At 33.1% G+C, this 22,860-nt stretch overlaps 1 long non-coding RNA gene across 1 annotated transcript in view; it reads left to right on the top strand.

The window, feature by feature from the left end:
- The window catches only part of LOC103883198, a 30,552-nt gene extending 7,927 nt beyond the window's left edge, over window positions 1–22,625 (top strand). Inside the window, exons 2-4 of the long non-coding RNA XR_002521160.2 lie at window positions 3,009–3,175; window positions 3,306–3,474; window positions 22,254–22,625. This is a non-coding gene — a long non-coding RNA (uncharacterized LOC103883198). The remainder of the gene's footprint in view (window positions 1–3,008; window positions 3,176–3,305; window positions 3,475–22,253) is intronic.
- Window positions 22,626–22,860: the final 235 nt, after the last annotated feature.

Raw genomic sequence — 22,860 nt, 5'->3', positions numbered from 1 at the left:
AAACTTTTTATACTGTAGGAGTGACTGAATGATGTGTCAAAAACTCAATTTACTTACTCAAAAACAACATTTTTATGAAATGAAAGAAAATGGAATAGACCAAAAGCAATAGAATATAAAAGACCTGGGTACCCATTACCTAGTAAGATGTAATATTTTTGTGAGATTTTAATTTTTATGTGTTTATATTTGAGTAATATAAAATATTTTACTATGACTTATGTTTAAGAAAAAGCTTCAAGGACACTTCTGTAGATTATATAGATCCCCTCATAATCTTACTTTTCCTGTATCTACAGCCTAACACCTCAAAGTTTCAGTCATACTTTAGTTGAATAAATAATCCACACTCTTTCACATCTTGGGACAATCTATATAATTGTCCCTTGCTGAAATGTTTCCCCTTTCACTTTCCTGTCAACTTGGGAAATGCCTGCTCAGTTTTCAGTATGCAACTCAAATATCATCTCCTTTGTGAACATTTCAGGAACCCTCCTCCTCATGGTCCCTAGTGCCCCATCTTCAGCTGGTTGTTTTGAACTGGTCTAAAATATTAAGAGTTTGGTGATGCAAAACTATTAGGTTATTTTCGTTTGATCTCTAACAGCATGAGATAGGCAAATAGATGCATATTTTTTGATAACCTGAAACTAGACTACAAACAATCTCTCCAAAAACCCTTGCTTTCTGTTTTTTGGAGGGGTACTCTGATAGAAGGTTACCTAAGACAAATGTTGCATTATTCATGTTGCGTATACGGGGCACCAGGACTCCTCTGAACTGGTTTGTTTGGAATCAAGTCTGGAGAGCAATGCTTCAGTGTATAGAACATGTACAAGACTGGCTAGAGTCTTATGTCTATTAATGCATGTCAGAATGGTGTCTCTAAAGATCTTTTTTTTCCAGAAAATATATTTCCAGTATTATTAATTTCACTAGTGAACACCCCTTTCTAACAATCATTCACTAATAAGCCATTATTTTACAAATGAAAACCAATTATAGTCATGCTAAATAGCAAAGCCTCTATTGTTAATCACGTTAAGGATACCTGAAGCTTGTATTTCAGATGAAAATGTAGCTGCCTACCCTGGACTATGAATTCTGGATTAGGACAATTCCTTAAATGGTAATTTAAACAATTTTTATCTGATAACACACTGTCAATAGCTGACATATTTTGAAGTAAATCACACACATTGTTACACTAAAAATTATAATTAACATATCTTGGCTATTGGAAGTCAAATTTAGTATGTTTTTTACAATGAATTTACCTCACAGATACACAGGTAATGATGAGTATAAAAAATCCACAATCCAACATTTTTGTATATTCAGGGGGAAATCGTTTAATGAGAATATGGTTACGAGTGAAAAGAACATGGCTTAAAATTCATAAACAAAAAAATAGTTTATCCTTAATTTCCAAAGAATAATGTATATTTTACTGTTCCACTTATTGTAATTGGGGCAGAATGTTTAAATAGAATGCTTCTTTCTCCACTTCTGAAAATGTTTTCCACAATATAAGTTTAAGAACATCAAAATGTCTATGAACTTCTCACTTCTGTGTGCAGAATTAGAAAGCTTCCAAGAAATTTATTCCTATTTCTTGGTAGATCCATAAGTCAGATGACAGTTGTAAAAAGAGGTCAAAGACAGTGAAATGAAGGGACTGATGAGTAAATTTCTTTAGAGAAAGTTGTTACCCTAAACACAGTTCTCAGTCCTTCTTTGAGGAAAGGGAAGGAGGTGGTAGTCTATGGAAAATTCTCTTTAGGTGCCTAACTCATAATTGAGGTCAATAGACAGAATACTCCTAGAGGCAAAGGAAAAGTGAGTTGTTTTGGTGGCAGAGCCAGAGAGTGAGGGCTGCTGCATTGTGTTGAGGAAGTGTGATTAAAAACAACATCTCAGCCAGGCGTGGTGGCTCACACCTTTAATCCCAGCACCTTGGGAGGCTGAGGCAGGAGGATCATTAGAGGTCAGAAGTTCAAGACCAGCCTGGCCAACATGGTGAAACCTTGTCTCTACTAAAAACACAAAAATTAGCTGGGAATGGTGCCAGGCACCTGTAATCCCAGCTACTCGGGAGGTTGAGGCAGGATAAATGCTGAAACCCAGGAGTTGGAGGTTACAGTGAGCCGAGATCTCACCACTGCATTCCAGCCTGGGTGACAGAGCAAGACTTCATCTCAATAAATAAATAAATAATAAAAATCCCAACCCAGAAAACTTCTCTAAAATGATAGGAGACAAATAAAATAGTTTTGTTGTAAAATATACATTAAACCAGAATACAAAGCATATTATAGGCAATCCACTGAAAACAGTAAATCCAGTAAATCTCAAAGGAGGTTGCAGAGACAGAAAGAAATCTTACCTTTTTACATAGACAAGCAGAAGGATTCATTACATATGCATTTGAAAGAAAAGGAATAACAAGTCTTCAAGTAAGAGGACTTGACAGCATAGCAAACTCACTTGGTAATTAGGCTGACCAGCTGTGGTAGCTAATAGGCTTTAAAAAAAAAAATTCTCATATGTGTGACAGAAGACAGTTTTGCAATGTCATGCTAGGTGGTGCACCAAGTTGTAGTAGGCTTCTGTCCCGCCACTGGGAGATAGGGCTCTAGCTTCCTTGATTCCATTTTAAACGGGTGCCTCACAGGTCCTAAAGAGTGAGATTCCTGGGTTATAAAGCTGGAATTAGGTTTACTTTTAAAAAGATTTATATATATCTCAAAGCCACAGGGAAAGAATATGCAAGTACATATTTTTGAAAGAAAGTGTTCTGGGAAAAAAAAAAAAAGTGGAAGGGTATGTCTCCCTACATGAGGGAGAGTTATTATTTTTTTCTTCTTAGTTACACCTTCTCCTTACCATTCAAATTATCCTGCTTGCCTTTATCCTTGTCTGTCAGGACAAGGAATGGGTGAATGTTTCCTGTTGACCAGATGTGACTGAGAGAGAGAAATCCACGTGGGGTATGTTCTATCCTATAGGGTCCTGTTGGAGAGGATGAGGGAAGACCTCAGAAGAAAGGCTTGAAAGTATCTTGATGCCCAATGGCTACAGAAGGAGCTCTGAGAGGCGCCCAAATCAGAGGTGCTTTCTGCCCACCTGAAGAAAGTTTTTCAGAGAAGGCCCACAGGAACATTTTACTAATAGAGTAAGTTAACTTGTCCCACCTAGTATGGCCATCCAGGAAAGCTACTTTAGGTATATTCAAGGACCAAGAGTGTGAAACCAGGCAGCTGCATAGGACCTGACTTATCCTCTTATTTTTCCTTTCTCTTGAGGTGTTGAACATGGCTAGGAACACATCAACTGCTGATCAATGGAGAAGAGGCCTAAGGAAGAGAGTAGAGAACATGCCCTTCCTGATGGCAGACCCCAGGCTGAGCAAGACCCAAAAAGATGGGGGTAGTCATTGCTCCTCATATTGATGGAAAACTCCTGCTAGCACAGGTACTCTACACATTTATTTTTATTTTGATTTTCTTATTATAAATTTAACCCATATTCATTATATAAAATATAAAAAGAAAGAGGAAAAAATGACAATAGAAATTACTGTGTATCCTCATAATAAATTATTTATTCTTTAACATTAAATGTTGATTCCACTATCCCTACAATTATATATTATCCTATTCTTTATTTAAAAATATGGAATAATAGTTACAAGTATATACTTAGGGCCTTCCAAACTGAGCTCAGCTGTTTTAATAGGTGTATGACATTGAGTAACGTACTGATTTTCTCTTTTCCTCAATTTTCTAACATATAAAAGGAAGCTAGTACAACCTACATAATAAGGTTGCTGTGACTATTAGTATGAAATTATATGTGAATAATTTGCCACAGAGCCTGATATATAATATTTAGTCTGAACTGAAAGTTGTTGTTATTCCCAGATTGCAAGAATTTTTCCACATACTTGAATACTTGAATATAAACTATTCCACATAGTTGAATATGGAATATTAACAAATGTGCTAACCACTCCACTATATCCTCAATTATAGATTTAGTATAAATTAGAAATTTTCTTTTTATAAAAATTCTACTGTAATTTGTGTGCTTCTTAACATTATATATACATTTTCTGCTCATCTCTTGTTACTTCTCTTGGATTATATACTGTAACTATGTCAAAGGATAATAAGAATTCTCTAGTTTTTTTTTTTAAATAGTGTTTTTATCCTTTATTCCCACATAGAATTTTAAATAGGGCCTGCCCCACATTAGCTACTGATCAAAGATTTAAGAATATAATAAACTAACATATGCCCCTCAGCACATGGATCACTCTCAGAGATAGACCGTATGTTAGATTACAAAACAAGTCTTAAAAAATTCAAAAAAAATGAAAAATTTTTTTCAAGTACCTTGTCAGATAACAATGGAATAAAACTAGAAATCAGTAATAAAAAGAATTTTGGAAACTATACAAACACGTGGAAATTAAAGAATTTGCTACTGAATGACCAGTGGGTCAATGAAGAAATTAAGAAGGAAGTTTTAAAACTTTATTGAAACAAGTGAAAACGGAAATAAAAGGTTCCAAAACCTATAAAGTACAACAAAAACAGGTAAGAGGAGAGTTTATCGCAATAAGTGACTACATCCAAAAAGTAGAAAACTTCAAATTAACGACCTAACAATGTATCTTAAGGAACTAGAAAAGCAAGAGCAAACCAAATCCAAATTAGTAGAAGAAAAAATAATAAAGATCATAGCAGAAGTAAATAAACTACTAAAAATACAGAAAGTCAAATGATAGTGTTTTGAAAAGATAAACAAAGTCAACAAACCTTTAGCAAAACTAAGAAAAAAGGAAGTAGATTCAAATAAATAAAAGCAGAGATGAAAAAGTAGACATTATAACTGGCACTACAGAAACTCAAAGGATCATTAGAGACTACTGTGAGCAACTCTATGCCAATGAACTGGAAAACCTAGAAGAAATGGATACATTCCTAGACACCTGCAACCTACCAATATTGAATCATGAAGAAATAATAACAATAACAAGTAACAAGATGAAACCATAATAAAAAGTCTGCCAGCGAAGAAAAGCCCAGGACTTGATGGTTTCACTGATGAATTCTGACACACATTTAAATTGAGCTAAAACCAATGCTATCCAAAATGTTCCAAAGAAAAAGGAGAGAATTCTTCCAAAATCATCATACAAAGCTAGTACTGCCCTGATGCCAAAACCAGATAAACACACAACAGAAAAAGGAAAACTACAGGCCTGTATCTCTGATTAACATTGATCCAAAAATTCTCAACAAAATAATAACAAACTGAATTCAGTAATACATTATCAACATTGTTCATCATGACCAAGAGGGATTCATCTCAGGGATGCAAAGATGGTTCAGCGTTTGTAAATCAATCAACGTGAAACATCACATCAACAGAATAAAGGATAAAAACGATGTGATCATTTCAACTGATACTGAAAAAGCATTTGATAAGATTCAACATTCCTTCATGATGAAAACCCTCAAAAATTTGGGTATAAAAGGAACATAAATCAACACAGTTAAGAGCCATATGTGACAGACCCATAGCCAGTATGACACTGAATGGGAAAAAACTCTAAGATCTGGAAAAAGACAAGGATGCCCACTTTTACTACTTTTATTCAACATAGTACTGGAAGTTCTAACTAAAGCAATTAAACAAGAGAAAGAAATGAAATGCATTCAGATTATAAAGGAAGAAGTCATATTATCCTTATTTCCAGATAGTATAATCTTATAGATGGAAAAATCTAAAGACTCAACCAAGAAAACTATTAGAACTGATAAACAAATTGAATACAATTGCAGGATACAAAATCAACATTCAAAAGTTAGTAGCATTTCTATGTGCCAACAGCAAACAATCTAGAAAAGACACCAAGAAAGTAATCCCATTTACAATAGCTATGAGTAAAATAAAATACCTGGGAACAAACATAATTAAATAAATGAAAGATCTCTACAATGAAAACTGTAACACATTAATGCAAGAAAATAAATAAAGAAAAACTAATAAAAAGATATTTCTTGTTCATAGATTGTAAGAATGAATATTGAAGTGTCCATAGGACCCAAAGATAATAACAATAACAAGTAACAAGATGAAACCATAATAAAAAGTCTGCCAGCGAAGAAAAGCCCAGGACTTGATGGTTTCACTGATGAATTCTGACACACATTTAAAGAGAGCTAAAACCAATCGTATCCAAAATGTTCCAAAGAAAAAGGAGAGAATTCTTCCAAAATCATCATACAAAGCTAGTACTGCCCTGATGCCAAAACCAGATAAACACACAACAGAAAAAGGAAAACTACAGGCCTGTATCTCTGATTAACATTGATCCAAAAATTCTCAACAAAATAATAACAAACTTAATTCAGTAATACATTATCAACATTGTTCATCATGACCAGGAGGGATTCATCTCAGGGATGCAAAGATGGTTCAGCGTTTGTAAATCAATCAACGTGAAACATCACATCAACAGAATAAAGGATAAAAACGATGTGATCATTTCAACTGATACTGAAAAAGCATTTGATAAGATTCAACATTCCTTCATGATGAAAACCCTCAAAAATTTGGGTATAAAAGGAACATAAATCAACACAGTTAAGAGCCATATGTGACAGACCCATAGCCAGTATGACACTGAATGGGAAAAAACTCTAAGATCTGGAAAAAGACAAGGATGCCCACTTTTACTACTTTTATTCAACATAGTACTGGAAGTTCTAACTAAAGCAATTAAACAAGAGAAAGAAATGAAATGCATTCAGATTATAAAGGAAGAAGTCATATTATCCTTATTTCCAGATAGTATAATCTTATAGATGGAAAAATCTAAAGACTCAACCAAGAAAACTATTAGAACTGATAAACAAATTGAATACAATTGCAGGATACAAAATCAACATTCAAAAGTTAGTAGCATTTCTATGTGCCAACAGCAAACAATCTAGAAAAGACACCAAGAAAGTAATCCCATTTACAATAGCTATGAGTAAAATAAAATACCTGGGAATAAACATAATTAAATAAGTGAAAGATCTCTACAATGAAAACTGTAACACATTAATGCAAGAAAATAAATAAAGAAAAACTAATAAAAAGATATTTCTTGTTCATAGATTGTAAGAATGAATATTGAAGTGTCCATAGGACCCAAAGCAATCTATAGATTCAATGCAGTTCCTATCAAAATACTGATGATGTTCTTCACAAAAATAGAAATAACAATCCTAAAATTTATGTGGAACCACAAAAGACCCTGAAGAGCCAAAGCCTTCCTGAGCAAAAATAACAAAACAAGAGGGATCACATTACCTGACTTCAAATTATACTACAGTTATAATAGCCAAAACAACATAATACCAGTATAAAAGCAGACACATAGACCAGTTTAACAGAATAGAAAACCCAGAAGTAAATCCACACATCTACAGTAAAATCATTTTTGACAAAGGTGCCAAGAACATACATTGGAGAAAAGACAATCTCTCAATTAATGGTGTGGGGAAAACTGAATATCCATCTGCAGAAGAATGAAACTAAATCCATGTCTCTCACCATATTCAAAAATCAAATCAAAATGGATTAAAGACTCATAGCTAAGACATGAAAATATGAAACTCCTAAGAGAACACGTAGGGGAAACCTTCCAGTACATTGGTCTGGATAAAGATTTCTTGGGCAGTATCCCAAAAGCAGAGGCAACCAAAGCAAAAATGAACGAATGAGATCACATCAAGCTAAAAACTTCTGCACAGCAAAGGAAACAATCTACCAAGTGAAGAGCCAACTCACAGAATGGTGGAAAATATTTGCAAACTACCCATCTGACAAGGAATTAATAAGGAGCTCATCAACTCTATAGGAAATAAATTGAATAATACAATTAAAAATCAGGCAAAAGATCTGAATAGACATTTCTCAAAAGAAGACACACAAATGGCAAACAGGAATATGAAAAGGTGCTCTACATCACAGATCATCAGAGAAATGCAAATCAAAGCTATAATGAGATATCATCTCACCCCAATTAACATAGCTTTTATCCAAAAGAAAAACAATAATGAATACTGACAAGGATGTGGAGGAAAGGGAATCCTTTTGCTCTGTTGTTGGGAACGTAAATTAGAGAAACATACAGAGATTCCTAAAAAAATGAAAACTATAACTACCACATGATCTGACAATTCTACTGCTAGGTATATACCCAAAAGAAAGAAAAACATAATATTGAAGAAATATCTGCCCTCTCATATTTACTATACCACTGTTCACAATAGCCAAGATTTGAGGGCAACCTAAGTGTCCTTCAGCAAAAAAATGAATAAAGAATATGTGGGCCGGGGTAGTGGCTCATGCCTGTAATCCCAGCACTTTGGGAGGCCAACTTGGGTGGATCCTTTGAGGACAGGAGTTCAAGACTGGCCAACATGGTGAAACCCTGTCTCTACTAAAATTACAAAAATTAGCCAGGTATGGTGGTGCTCACCTGTAATCCCAGCTACTTGGGAGGCTGAGGCAGGAGAATCTTTTGAACCCAGAGGCGTAGTTAGCATTGAGTTGAAGTTGTGCCACTGCACTCCAGCCTGCTCCAGCCTCAGCGACAGAGTGAGACTCTAGCTCAAAAAAAAGAAAAATATAAAAGAAAAGAAAAACATGTGGTACCTATACACAATGGTTATACTTTTTAGCAACAAAGAAAAATGAGTGAGACTCTGTCATATGCAACAATATGAATATAAGTGGAGGAGATTGTGTTAAGTGAAATAAGCCAGGCACAGAAAGACAAACTTTGCATGTTCTCACTCATCTGTGAGAGCTAAAAGTTAAACAATTGACCTCATGGAGACTCACGGAGACAGAGAGTAGAATGGTGATTACAAGAGGCTGGGAAGAGTAGTGAGGTGGGGGCAATAGGAATGGTTAATGGGTACAGAAATACAGTTATATATAATGAATAAGATTTACTATTTGATAGCATAACAGGGTGATTACAACAACAATTTTGCTACATTTTAGAATTACTCAGGGAGTACAATTAGAATATTTGTAACACAAAAGGATCATGACTGCTTGAGGTGAAGTGTCCCCTGCTACCCTCGGGTGATTATTACACATTGTATGTCTGTATAAAATATTTTATGTTCCCTATAATTATATACACCCACTATGTGCCCATAAGAATGAAAAAGAAAAAAATTAAAAAGAAAATAATTCTACAATAAAAAACAAACTAATACATGAAGAAACGAATAGGTAAATGACTGAATAAATAAATGAAATATGTATGTAATTAAAGATTACCTTTCTTAAGATACCGCTGTATATAGTTTTCCATTATTAGATAGCCAGATCAAAAATAAATAGTTCTACAGAATTTGGGTAAGATTTCATTTTCTACAAAATTTGCTAAATTTTTTTAATTGGACATAATACTGAATCAATGTTTATATGATCACAAATATAAAGTTCCCATTAAGGAATCTTTAATTTAGCACATTTAAACAACATTAACCTTACTGTAAAGCTTTCTGGAATTGGCTTGGTAATTCTATTTACAGACAGGAATGGAGAGTTAGTTTTGTTTCATTACAGAATTAGCAGTTTTACTAATGACTGGGAAATTGTTCTTGCTGAAGATGAGGGCAAACATTTTAAAACAATAATAACTGATTAATGCAGAAGTTCCTAAACTGTTTTGCACATTAACATCTCTTTGGGAATTTTAAAAAATTTCAAAACTGAGCTCCACTCCCTACCCCCACAGACCAATGAAATAATATTTCTCCACCCCAAATCAAGTAAGTCATAATCTCTGGGGATGAGACAGGGACATTCATATGTTTCACATTTATTTTTATTGAAGTATTCCAGCTAATGGCAGGCAAGTTTGGGAACTACCAATGGCTTGGTGTATGACTAAGTCTCTGGCTTATATTAGCAGTAAGAGCAGGCACTCTGAATCAATTTTAACATTCCACAAAGCACGGATAAAACTTTATTTGCATGCCTACTAAATCTGCTGTGGAGAAAAATATAACTTTGGAAATCCCAATGTGCATATTTATTATACTTTTACCATTGCCCTATCAAGTAGCAAAAGCATATTTATCTGTCATAGAAATAACCACATCTGAACAGACATTCCTATAGCACATTTACAACCATTTAGCTTCCTGTTATAATACTGGATAAATAAACCCCATGAATATGGTAAGTAGCCCAGCTTACAAGATTTCTTAATATATCAGAATACTTTTTTGAATTTGAAACTTTAAAATCTCTTAAGACTTCACATTATATTTTTAATAAAGAAGAAATTAAGCTGAATTTTATCATCATTCTACTAATACTAGTGCATATCAATTTCTCATTAAATCTTCAATGAAAAAATATCCATCATAGTCAAAGGCTACAAAGTCTCAGGAGAAATAAGTATAATTTTTTTGGAGATAAATTATACAGCATGCTGAATATAGCTAATAACTTAATACCCTACATTTCAATATCACAAAGAAAGTATGTTTCTAATGTTCTCATCACAAAAGTGTTAAATATTTGATGGATGGGTATGTTAATTAGCTTAACTTAATAATTCTACATTGTATTCAAAATTCATAGCTTTTTACATTTGTTGGTCGCTTGTCTGTCTTTTGAGAAATCTCTGTTCATGTCCTTTGTCCACTTTTTAACGGGGTTGTTCTTTTCTTGTTGAATTGTTTAAGCCCATTGGAGATTGTGGATATTATGGCTTTGTCGAATGCATGGTTTGGAAATATTTTCTTCCATTCTGTAGGATGATGTTTACTCTGTTGATAGTTTCTTTTGCTGTACAGAAGCTCTTTAGTTTCATTGGATCCCCTTGTTAATTTTTGTTTTTGTTGCAATTACTTTTGAGGACTTAGTCATAAATTCCTTTCCAAAGCCAGTCAGCATCTAGAAGGATATTTAGTAGGTTCTCTTCAAGGATTTTTATAGTTTTAGGTCTTACTTTTAAGACTTTAACCCATCTTGTGTTAATTTTTGTTTATGGTGATTGGTAGGGATCCAGTTTAATTATTCTGCATATAGACAGCCAGTTATCTCAAAGTCGTTTAATTAATAGAGACTCAAGACTCATTCCTCCATTGCTTATTTTTGTTGACTTTGTTAAGGATCAAATCATTGTAGATGTGTGGCCTGATTTCTGGGTTCTCTATTCCGTTCTCTTGTTCTATGTGTCTGTTTTTGTACCAGTACCATGCTGTTTTGCTTACTGTAGCCTTGAAATAATAGAAGAAGAAATGATAAATGTTTGAGGTGATGTAGATCCCAGTTACCTCAATTTGATCATTATACATTGTATGCATATATCAAAATATCACATGTAGCCAATGTACATAGCTATTATGTATCAATAAAAAATAAAATAAAAATAAAAAATACAAACCACACATTTAAAATACATACAAATAATCAATAACTGGAGCTGCAATCCCATTAAGACTTGACTGATGTCTGCTCTTGAGGCCAGGAAGAGAGATATATAATTAAAAGCTATATGTATTGAAGAAGGGAGAATGTACAATATGTTAAGATAGTGGAGATGAAGGAATAGAAAATTCTTAAGAGAACTTAAAAAGATAGAGAAAATATCAGGATGAAGATAATATTTGAATTGAAACTTAAAGAATCTATATAATTTCATTGGTGTAGTTCATCTTCCAATTGTTGGAAACACATTCTCACCTCCTACTTTTCAATCACAGTTTTTCATGTAGACTACATACTGTAATAACTCCTAATAAGTCTAAATAAATTTAATTAAAATGCCATTTCAAGATAGAATATCTCCTGGAATAACTTATCTTTAACCATTCTATTTAGAATACTTTATAATGGAGATATAATTATCATACATGGAAAGCAAAGAAATAAATCCTCATTGTTAGTTACTTATGTTGAAATCAAAAACTACAACATCATGTCATTAAAAAAAATTTTAGGTCTAATTTAACTGGCTGCTTGCCATTTGGTGACACATATCTATTTGGCACTGCTTCCATGATTGTTATGTTTTCTGATTCTTTTAATATGACACAATTGCATGTTTGTGTATTAATAATTAATTAAACTAAAAAACAGTTTTGAAGTTTCCAAGCCAATAAATTTTCACGTGTGAACCTGTAATAACAACAATAGCTAATATTTACTGAGGGTTTACTCTCTAGTCCAGGCAAGATACTAAGGGATTTATGTGCATGATCTCCTTGAAATTTTACACAAACCTAGGGAGTTAGTTATTTTAATAATCTTCATTATACATATTAATAAATGGAGGCCCAGAAGTATTGTCATTTCCAAGGTCACAGCCAATAAATAGAGACCTTAGTTTCATCCCAGGTAGAAGTTCGGTACCATGTTCTTAAGCATGACAGCTTTCTTCTACCTCTTATTTTTAGCCATAGCACAGACACCCCCATTCAAACTGTAATTTTTATCTAATTTAAATTGGACATCTGTATTCTATACATTAATTTGCATACCACTGTTGCTTATTATGGAATTAGATCTGGAAGAATTTTATAGTCTGTTTGTGAGAGACTACTTATTTATAATATTGTTCCATAGAATATGTATTATTTGGTTAAAGAAAAAGCGTATTCATCTATACATGATATATATAGGATATTTATCTACATATGGCCTCTTGACATGAACCAAAAAGTGGAAGCCTCATTTATTAGAAGATTATTATTCAACTCAGTTAAGTGCCCAAAATAATCATTTGCATGCACTATAAATGTATAATGAATGTTGAAGAGATGAGTGCGTGAATGCTCTATCCTCTGTAAGAGTCAGTTAACAAAGCTAGTACATGCATTATTATGAGACTGTGTGTGTTTTGATATTTTGACAATTGCAGCAAGCAATTAATTTGTTTACATCCCCTTCTGCAAGGTAAAGATAGTAATTTCACTTTAAAGGAAATGGATGTGGGCATAGTTCATCATTCTTTTCTTTAGCATTTAGCATTCAGAGAGTAAATTCCCTACTGGCTAGGATGCTAGGATAAGAGCTGCCCCTAAAACAAGAAAATAACCATAATGTTTACTAACATTAACATGAGTAAAAAAGTAAAAAAGTAAAAACGAAACAAACACACACAAGTCAGCTGAAGTAGAGTGCAGAGATGAGAAATTTCAGTGTCAAGTAGTGCTTCTCTCCACAGTGGTTAAAATGTTCCCAGTTTGTGTGAAATCTATGATTGATTCTCTTTCACTTGGAAGAATTTTAGTATCCCCAAAGGGAGAACTGTAAGATTACTGCTATTACTAAAATCAAACATTAGGAATGAAAATCCTACCCTCTGGCAAAATAAATGTTTTAATAATCAGCTAAATATCCATATCAGTGATGCTGCTATAAGTTGTCATTGATAACAGAGCTATTTCGAATTTTAATGTCAACATCGCTCATGGCTTAGCATTACAAATTAGACAACCAAGGATCCCTGTATCCTACATCATTAAAGACAAATTCAATTCCAGAAAGCACATTGCCGTTATTTTACTATTCTGAACATATTTTCATCAGGGCATGACATTATTGGGCATGGATTTTATAGATTTTTATCTCTCTTATATTCCTATTAGGATAGAACATTTTGACAATGGCTACAAAGACCTATTTTGGTATATGTTTATAAATAATTAACAAAATTATTGTCACATTGGTGTGATACTTCTACTAAGACAAAAACTAGATTTATTTATTTTTCTGGGGCAAGAAAAATAAATAACTACAAAAAAGAGATGAAGGAAGGAAGAATAAGGGTCTGTTGTTAGATCTAGAGAACTTGAAATGAGAGTGATCTATTAAAACATTTATTATCAATCTCTCAAGGGCCACAATAAACATCTGCAAACCAATGTGCTTCAGAAACACTGTTCTGGAGAAGCACAAGTTTAAGAAATGCCATATATATCATCACCTGCTTAAGTAAATACTTTTTATTGTCTTCAGAAAAGCATCCGTCAGCTGCTGTGTTACCAGAACAAGTCAAAGTCTGTTAACATTTATTGATTCTAGTATTATGAAATGATGAAACTTCAATTTTTGTGTGAAAACAGATGACTGGGGCAAAGACAAGAGATTCTCACCAAGAAATTATCCTAGACTGACTACATTATTTCAGATATGCTTTTCTGTTTGCTGAAGGTGTGAAAATGAGCCATTGTGTGAAATGTGCAGCCTTAACCCAAGACATTTCAGTAGCAAAGACACTAAAAATAAAAGCAGAAATGTGTATCCCTCTGCTGGCATTGATAGTGTTGACTATTTTCTGTACTTGAATGATGCAGTAAGAAGCTGGTCGCCTAAATCTATTTGGGCTCTTTCTCCAATATGCTGACACTTAATTGAACCTGGCAAAACAAGTCATCCCAAATTCAAATGACCCTCTCCACATTGGAGAGGCACAAACAGGTGGAATAGCAGTTTATGTTCATTTCTGGAATATAACTGTGTGAAACCATTCCAGTGAGACTTTGCTGCAAGAAAATAAAATGAACTGTACATAAAGGGAAAGCAGGATTTAACATAGAGTGTCCATAGTGCTATAGGACCTTCTTAAGTGTATGTAAGTGAAAGAATCTGGGCCTTTGAGGTAGCACCAGAAAAGATTTTAATGTCCAGATTTTATGTCACAAACTGAAATATGTCAGATGGTAGCAATGGGGTTTCTACCCCATTGAATCAGCTAAAATGTCATCAGCATTTTAAATGACCAAAAGCAACATAAAAAAATAAATGAAATTGTGTAAGTATAAAAATTGTATTAAGGAGAGACAAATACTACTCAAGTAATGCTCTAAAATTATTTTCTATAATGGATTCTTTTCCAGCTTCAATAAGTAAACTGACATGGTGGCTTGTATTTCAGATGGATAAGCAATGACATATAAATTCAGCAAACCTCGCCTATCTGGTGAGCCAACATTCTGATGTGTACAGGCATCGACCATACAAGAAGTAAAGAAATCTTTATATAAACTATTAAATGATTGTCTTTGTAGTTGAAACAAAGCAAAGATTCATTATTTTCAGTTTTTCATGTTAATTATTTTTAAATCCCTATCTCTGGCATTTGGAAAGAGTGAGTAATTTTACTATATCAAGAGCACAAAATAGCCTTATCTACTAATGAAATTGTGCAGGAGGAATGAAGAAACAACAGATGACTCCATCACTACTAATATTTGACTTTTTAACAATTCAGAACTTCCTGAATGAAGCATATATTACATATTTACCTTTAACCACGAATGCTTCATCAAATCTCACTAAAAAATAGCATTACTTCGGCAATCTCAAATATTCAGACAAAAATATAAGATCAGGGAAGAACTTCTAAACAGTCAAACAGCCACTCTAAGTTTGCTTCATGTAGAATAAACTCCTCATAAAAGTTTGACAATAGTATTTCCAAAGTCGTGTAAATTAGTTCCACTCTTAAGAGAAAATTTCCTAACATCAACTTTAAAAAAAAAGAAAACCTACACTCTGCCAAATAAGAAATGAGACATAGAAAGTCAAACCAGTAACCAAATTAATTAATTAACGTAAAAAAGCCCTCTGTGGTACACCATTGTTCTGGTATCTACCTCATTAGCCTTTGAGAGTGTGTTTATATAGTGAAGAGTATATTACATGTTCAGGTTGGAGATTTATTACTAATGTACTCACTTATTGATTTAAAAATCTTTTCTTGAGAGGGCACTATATACCAGGCACTATGAAAATGGGGAGAACAATATAGTGATTAAACCTCAGTAGATTTAATACAACAGACCTAGAGAAACCAATAAGTGAGTAAGAATGACAATGAATTTCTACCACCCTAGGAAAATGAAGCCAAAATTTCTCAATTGGTGGTTTAGAAATTTAGAAAACTTCTCAGTCAGTGGTGATTAGTAAGGAGTTAAACAGGCAACCAAGGAAGCAAGCAAGCAAACAAACAAACAAACAGGAAAGTAGAATTTCAGGGTAGGTAAAGGCTCCAAGTCAGTGACTCCAATTCCATCTCTTAGATTTTATCTCTCCTTGTGTTTCTTACAGTTCTATTACTGCTAGTGCTAACCTAAGACCCTCACAAAATATTTCCGGAATGCAGCTCTAAATTAAGTAGGTACAAAAGGCCCCTCACTTGGTCTGTCTTTATAGTTGAGACAAAATTGAGGTATTACGAAGTCCTTTCTAAATATGAATGGAGAATTACTTAGAAATAAACATGATGAATTACACACAAATATTTAGTTCAATGTCCTAAATTTAATGTCCTATTCTAATATCCATCACATATTCCTGAGGAAGACTTCTAGTTTGGTGGAGCTGGGCTCAGTGAATCCTCTTCCTCCCACCAAAAACGATAAAACTAAACAAAATTGTTAAAGATGACCATGATAGAAGTCTTGAAATTCATCACAAGTCTACAAATAATTAAGAATCATTTATTTTTAAAAAGATAATGAATCTCAGGTAAAACACAGTTAAATCTACTGCAATTTAGCCCACGACTACTCCTACCCACCACTCATTTCCTTCAGAGCAGTAGTTATACCAGGACAAGGCAGGCCAAGAAAATGAAGGATGTTGATGTTACAGGGCACTGACTTGATTTGGAGAAGCCTTGAGAAACCTCATGTCCAGGATCTTTGTTAAAAAATAGAAACTGAGATAGCAAAACAAACGATAACAGCAACAACAAAAATCCAAAACAAAATAGCTTCTATTGCTCTAATTTTATTCCTATGATATATAATTTTATTCCTATGATATTTATACCTAGGATAAAATCCTATGATTTTATTCCTATGATATATTATCAAATCAGTTTTTAAAATTTCATTTCATATAATTTTATTTTAAATCACTTAAGAAAAGATATAAATATATTTATGCAGTCATTTATATTTGTCTATGTGATTACAGACTACCTTTATTTTTTATGTGGTTTGATATAAATATATGCATACTGATATGTCAATATCATATATGCATATCAGCATATTTATGTATATATACATAGTTTTCTATACATACACATACACACAAACCAGAAGAAAATTAAAATGGAACACTAGAAGATATCTATTTAATACAAATTACAATAGTAAAGAAGGAAAAGAGGAACAAATAGATATGAGATATATGGAAGACAAATAGTACTTTTGCAAATGTATAGCAAATCATATTAAAAATTACATTGAATATAATTAATTAAAAGGCAGAGAATATGAGGCTGGACTTAAGCCAAAATAAGATCCATGTGCATACCGTATTCAAGAGATACATTTTAGTTTGAAAGACACAAACTGGTTGAAAGTAAAAGTCCATTATTGTGTTGCTATAAATACCTGACTGGGTAATTTATAAAGAAAGGTTTTATTTGGCTCATGGCTCTGCAGGCTTTAAAGAAAGCATAGTTCTGGCATCTGCTTCTGGTGAGGCCTCAGAGAGCTTACAACCACGGTGGAAGGCAAAGGGGAGCACCAAATTACATGGTGAGAGTGGGAGCAAGAGAGGGAGAAGGCGGAGGTCCCAGACTCTTTTAAACAGCCAGACCTTGTGTCAAGTAGCTGAGAGAAAATTCAGTTATCACCAACGGGATAGTGCTAAACTATTTATGAGAAATTCACCCCCATTATCCAAACATCTCCCACCTGGTCCCACCTCCAACATTGGGAATCACATTTCAACATGAGATTTGGAAGAAACAAATATTCAAACCATATCAAAAAAGATAGACAAAGATATACACTATGTAACAGTAAACATAAGTGATCTGGGAGTGCATGCAAATATAATAAAATATAGACATTAAGAAAAAGCTATTACTAGAGAAAGAGAAAAATATTTTATACTGATTAAAAGGTCAGTTATTATTGGGAATGTATGTGTGTACATATATATATATATAAAAAACATACTGAACAATAGAGACTCTAAATACATAAAGCAAAAACTGACATAATTAAAGGGAGAAATAGAGAATTTAACTCTGATAGTTATAGATTTCAATAACCTATTTTTAATAATTAATAGAAAAACAAGACAAAAATTAGCAAGGATATGAGATACTTGCAATTGATAGAACTGATATTTATAGAACACTACACCTAAAAATCATAATATGTATTTATGTCAAGTGCACATGAAACATTTCTCAAGATAGAGCATACATTATACCATGAAATAGGTCTAAATATATTTAAAAATTTGAAATCATGCAAAGCATATTCTCTGATTATATCAGAATTAGAAAAAAAACAACAAAAGAACATTTGGGAAATCCACAAATATTTGAAATTAAGCAGTACACTTGTTAATAGCATATGGATGAAAGAACAAACAAAAAGAAAAAGTGGAAAATATTTTGAAGTGAATGAAATAAAGTCACAGCATATCTCAATTTATAAGAAACCATTAAAACACTGCTAAAAAGGAGATTTATAGCTATAAACACCTATAATAGAAAAAAGAAAGATATTAAGCAAGTAATCTAACTTTTTACCTTAAGAAATAAGGAAAGAAGCCCCTTATTGAAGGGTGGAGAAAGAATCTCTGAAAATCCACTCCTCCATAAAAGCAACAAAAATGTTTGCCAAAAAAAAAAAAAAAAATCAAAGTCAATGTTTTTCAGAATTCTGGAAATTAAAAAAAGTCGTGCAACCATTTGAACAGTATTTATTTCTGATAAAAATGCTGAATCTAGATAAGAGTACATTTTGTGGTGGTTTAATTTGCCACATTCCCACCTTCTCTTCTACACTTCATGATAGCTTCAAAAACCAACAGTTTAACAATCACAATAACCATGAAAACAGGCAGTGAAGGAAAAGGTAAAGTTTAAATTGCCTAACCAAGCATTGGAGGTATGTCTCAACATTAACATAGAGCTACTTAGCAAAGATTCATAGACTTACTTGTTTAAGGCATGTGAGAAAATCTCTGTTCGACCATCAGGCAAACCAAGCAGAGATGTCAGAAGCTACACACAGAATATATAGTTAACAATAACTTGTTGTATATTTCAAAATAATTGTAGGAATGAAATTGAAATGTTTCTAACACGAAGAAATAATCAATACTTGAGGTGATGGATACCCCAATTACCCTGATTTGGTCATTACACATTGTATGCTTGTATCAAAATATCACATGTACTCCACAAATAAGTACAATAATTGTGTTTACATAACAATTGAAAATTTTTGAAAAGTTAAAAATATACAAATTATGCAGAATTAGTCCAGAAGAGTAATAAAACAGTTAAACAAACATCAAATGGCAACAACAAATAGCAACAATGGCAACCCCTGGCTGGGTGGTCTAATACTGAGTTATCAGATTAAGTTACAGAAGTGTTCAGTTTCAAAGGTTTTCAAGACATGCAAAGAAACCAGAATGTATGGCCATGTAGTGTGTGGGAGGGAAGATTAACAGAACTGTACCAGAGGAGTATTGACACTAGATTTACTAGACAAAGACTTTAAATGAACTACTGTAAATATGTTCAAACAACTAAAGAAAACCATGTGTAAAGAACTAAAGGATTGGCTGGGCATAATGACTCATACATGTACTCCTAGCACTTTGAGAAGCTGAGATGTGTGGATCACTTGAGCCCAGGTATTTGAGACCAGCCTGGGAAATCATGGCAAAACTCCAACTCTCAAAAAAAGTATGAAAATTATCTGGGCACGGTGGCATATGCCTGTAGTTCCAGCTACTTGGAAGGCTGTGGTGATCACATGAGCCTGGCAAAGGTGAGGCTTCAGTGAGCTATGATCACACCCCTGCACTCCAACCTGGGTGACACACCAAGACACTGTCTTAAATAAATAAATAGAATAAATAAATAAAGGATTATATGAGAATGGTGTCTTATTACATAAACAATAATAAAAAAGGTAAATATCATTTGAAACAAAGAACTACATTGAAATTTTGAAGTAAAAATGTTAAATAATTGAAATTAAAAATTTTACTTGAGTGATGCAAAAGCATATGTGAGTAGGCAGGAGAAAGAAACTATGAATTTAAGTAGAGGCTAATCAAAATTATCCAGTCTGAGAAATGAAAATAATAATGAATGAAGAAAAATAGAGAACCTCAGAGTCCCACAAGGACATCATCACTGTGCTAACACATATATCATGTGACTCTCAGAAGGAGAGAAGAAAGATAAAAATGTAGAAATAATATTTGAATAAATAATGACAAATAGCTTCCTAATGGAAGAAAAATATTAACCTACGAGTTAACAACAACAACAACAACAACAAAACTTCAGGTACTATGGATTTAAGCAAATCTAAATTTAAACATATTATAATCAGACTGTCAAATTCAAAAACAGAAGATCTTAAAAGCAGCAAGAGAGAAACAACTCATCGGGGATGAAAGTCTTCAATAAGATGAACATTAACTTCTGATCAGAAGCTATGAAAACCAGAAAGCATTGGAATGACATACTAAAAATGTTAAAACCAATCTATTGTAAAAAAAGAATTATATATCTACATAACTATGTTCCATAAAAGAAGGAGAAATTAAGACATTTTCAGCTTCACAGAAACTGCATATAATAATCTCAAGTGATGTGGAGAAAGCATTTGACAAAATCCAGTATTTTTCATAATAGTACTCAATAAACCAAGAAGGCAAAATTATCTAAATTGATGAGATATTTATATAAAGCATACAGCTAACACCATACTGAATAGTGAGACACTTAAAATTTTCTGCTTCAGATCAGAAACAAGACAACGATGTCTCTTCTTGTTAATTATATTCAACATTTTATCGGAGGTTCTAGCTAGAACAATTATACCAGAACAATCAACAAAAAGCATCCAGATTTCAAGAAATAAAACAGTCTCTATTCATAGAGATATGGTCTTGCATATATAAAATCTTTGAAAATTCACTAAAAAACCTATCAGAACTAATAAATGAGTTTATCAGGTTACAGGATATAGGATCAATATACGAAAATAAATTTTATTTCTATATACTGGCAAAAAACAATCTGAGAGTAAATTAAGAATATAATTCCATTTATAGTAGCATCAAAAATAAAATAGTCATTTAACATAAGAAGAGCAAGACTTTCATCTGTGGACTACAAAACATCTTTAAGAAATTAATGAATTTCTAAATTAATAGAAACACATCTTGGTGTTCATACATCAGAAGACTTAATAACGTCAAGATGGCAATACTCATCAACTTGATTTACCTATTCAGTGCAATTCTTATCAAAATCCCAAATCACTTTGTTACAGAAATTGACATACTGGTATTACAATTCATATGAAAATGCTATGATCCAGAATAATCAGAGAATCTTGAAAAAAAAGAACAAATTTGAAGAGTTTATACTTTTGATTTCTAAACTAAGCCATAATAGACAAGATCACATATTATTGGCATAGGAATATACATATAGATCAATGAAATAGAATTCAGAGTCCATGACTCAACCCTTACCTTGCCTCCATGGTAAATCATTTTTTGACAAGAGTGTCAAGATTCATCAGATGAGAAAGAATAATCATTTCAACAAATGGAGTTGTAACAATTGGCTATCTACCTGCAAAAAAGTAAAATTGTACTACATCTCACATCATATATAAAAGTAAACTGAAAAAGTAACTCATATAATATAAAATTAACTTAAATCATACACATACATGTAAGAAAAGTATGTAAAACTATTAGAAGACAGTATAGGAGTATATCTTCCAGAATTTAGGTTATTGGGCAGTATTTTCTTAGGTATAATGACAAAAGCACAAAGTACAAAAAAAGTTGAATTGCACTTAATGACAATTAAAAACCTTTGTGCTTTAATGAATTCCACTGGACATATGGCCATATGCAGAATGGGAGAAAATATTTACAAATTATATATGTGATATGTGACTTGTATTCAGAGTATACTAAGAACTCATACCTCATTAGGAATTAAATATTTTCATCCCCCTAAAATTCATATTTTGAGGCCTTAGCATGCAATGTGAATATATTTGGAGATAGGGCCTATACAGAATTAATGAGGGTTAGATTTGGCCATAAGAGTGAAAATCTCATGATGTTATTAAATCACTTATAAGAAGAGACACAAGGGTGTTTGCTATTTCTGTTAACAGGTGAGGATACAAAAAGAAGGTGGCTATTTACAAGTCAGAAAGAGAGCCTGCACCAAAACCTGACCATGCTAGGACCAGGATCTTGGACTTTTCAATCTTTAGAACTGTAAGAAATAAATTTCTGTTGTGTAAGCCACCTTGTTTGTGGCATTTTGTTATGACAGACTAAGCTAAGACATGCCTCAGTAATAAAAAAGACCAATAACCTAATTTTAAAAATGGGGGCCAGGTGTGGTGGCTCAACGCCTGTAATCCCGGCATTTTGGGAGGCTGTGGTGGGAAGATCAGGAGGTTGGGAGATTGACATCATCCTGGCTAACACTGTGAAACCCCGTCTCTACTAAAAATAAAAAAAAATTATCCAGGTGTGGTGGCACATGCCTGTAGTCCCAGCTACTCGGGAGGCTGAGGCAGGAGAATCACTTGAATCTGGAAGGCGGAGGTTGCAGTAAGCCAAGATCACACCACTGCACTCTAGCCTGGGCGACAGAATGAGACTCTGTCCCCTTCCCCCCCGCCAAAAAAGGGGAAAAGGATTTAAATAGACATGTATTCAAAGAAATTCTGCAAATGACCAATAAGGGCATTAAAAGATGTTAAATGTCAT

Source organism: Papio anubis, chromosome 4, assembly GCF_008728515.1.
Source record: "Papio anubis isolate 15944 chromosome 4, Panubis1.0, whole genome shotgun sequence".
Taxonomy (NCBI): domain Eukaryota; kingdom Metazoa; phylum Chordata; class Mammalia; order Primates; family Cercopithecidae; genus Papio; species Papio anubis.
Note: the sequence above shows the minus strand (reverse complement) of the source record. Positions and strands in the feature narration are given on the sequence as shown.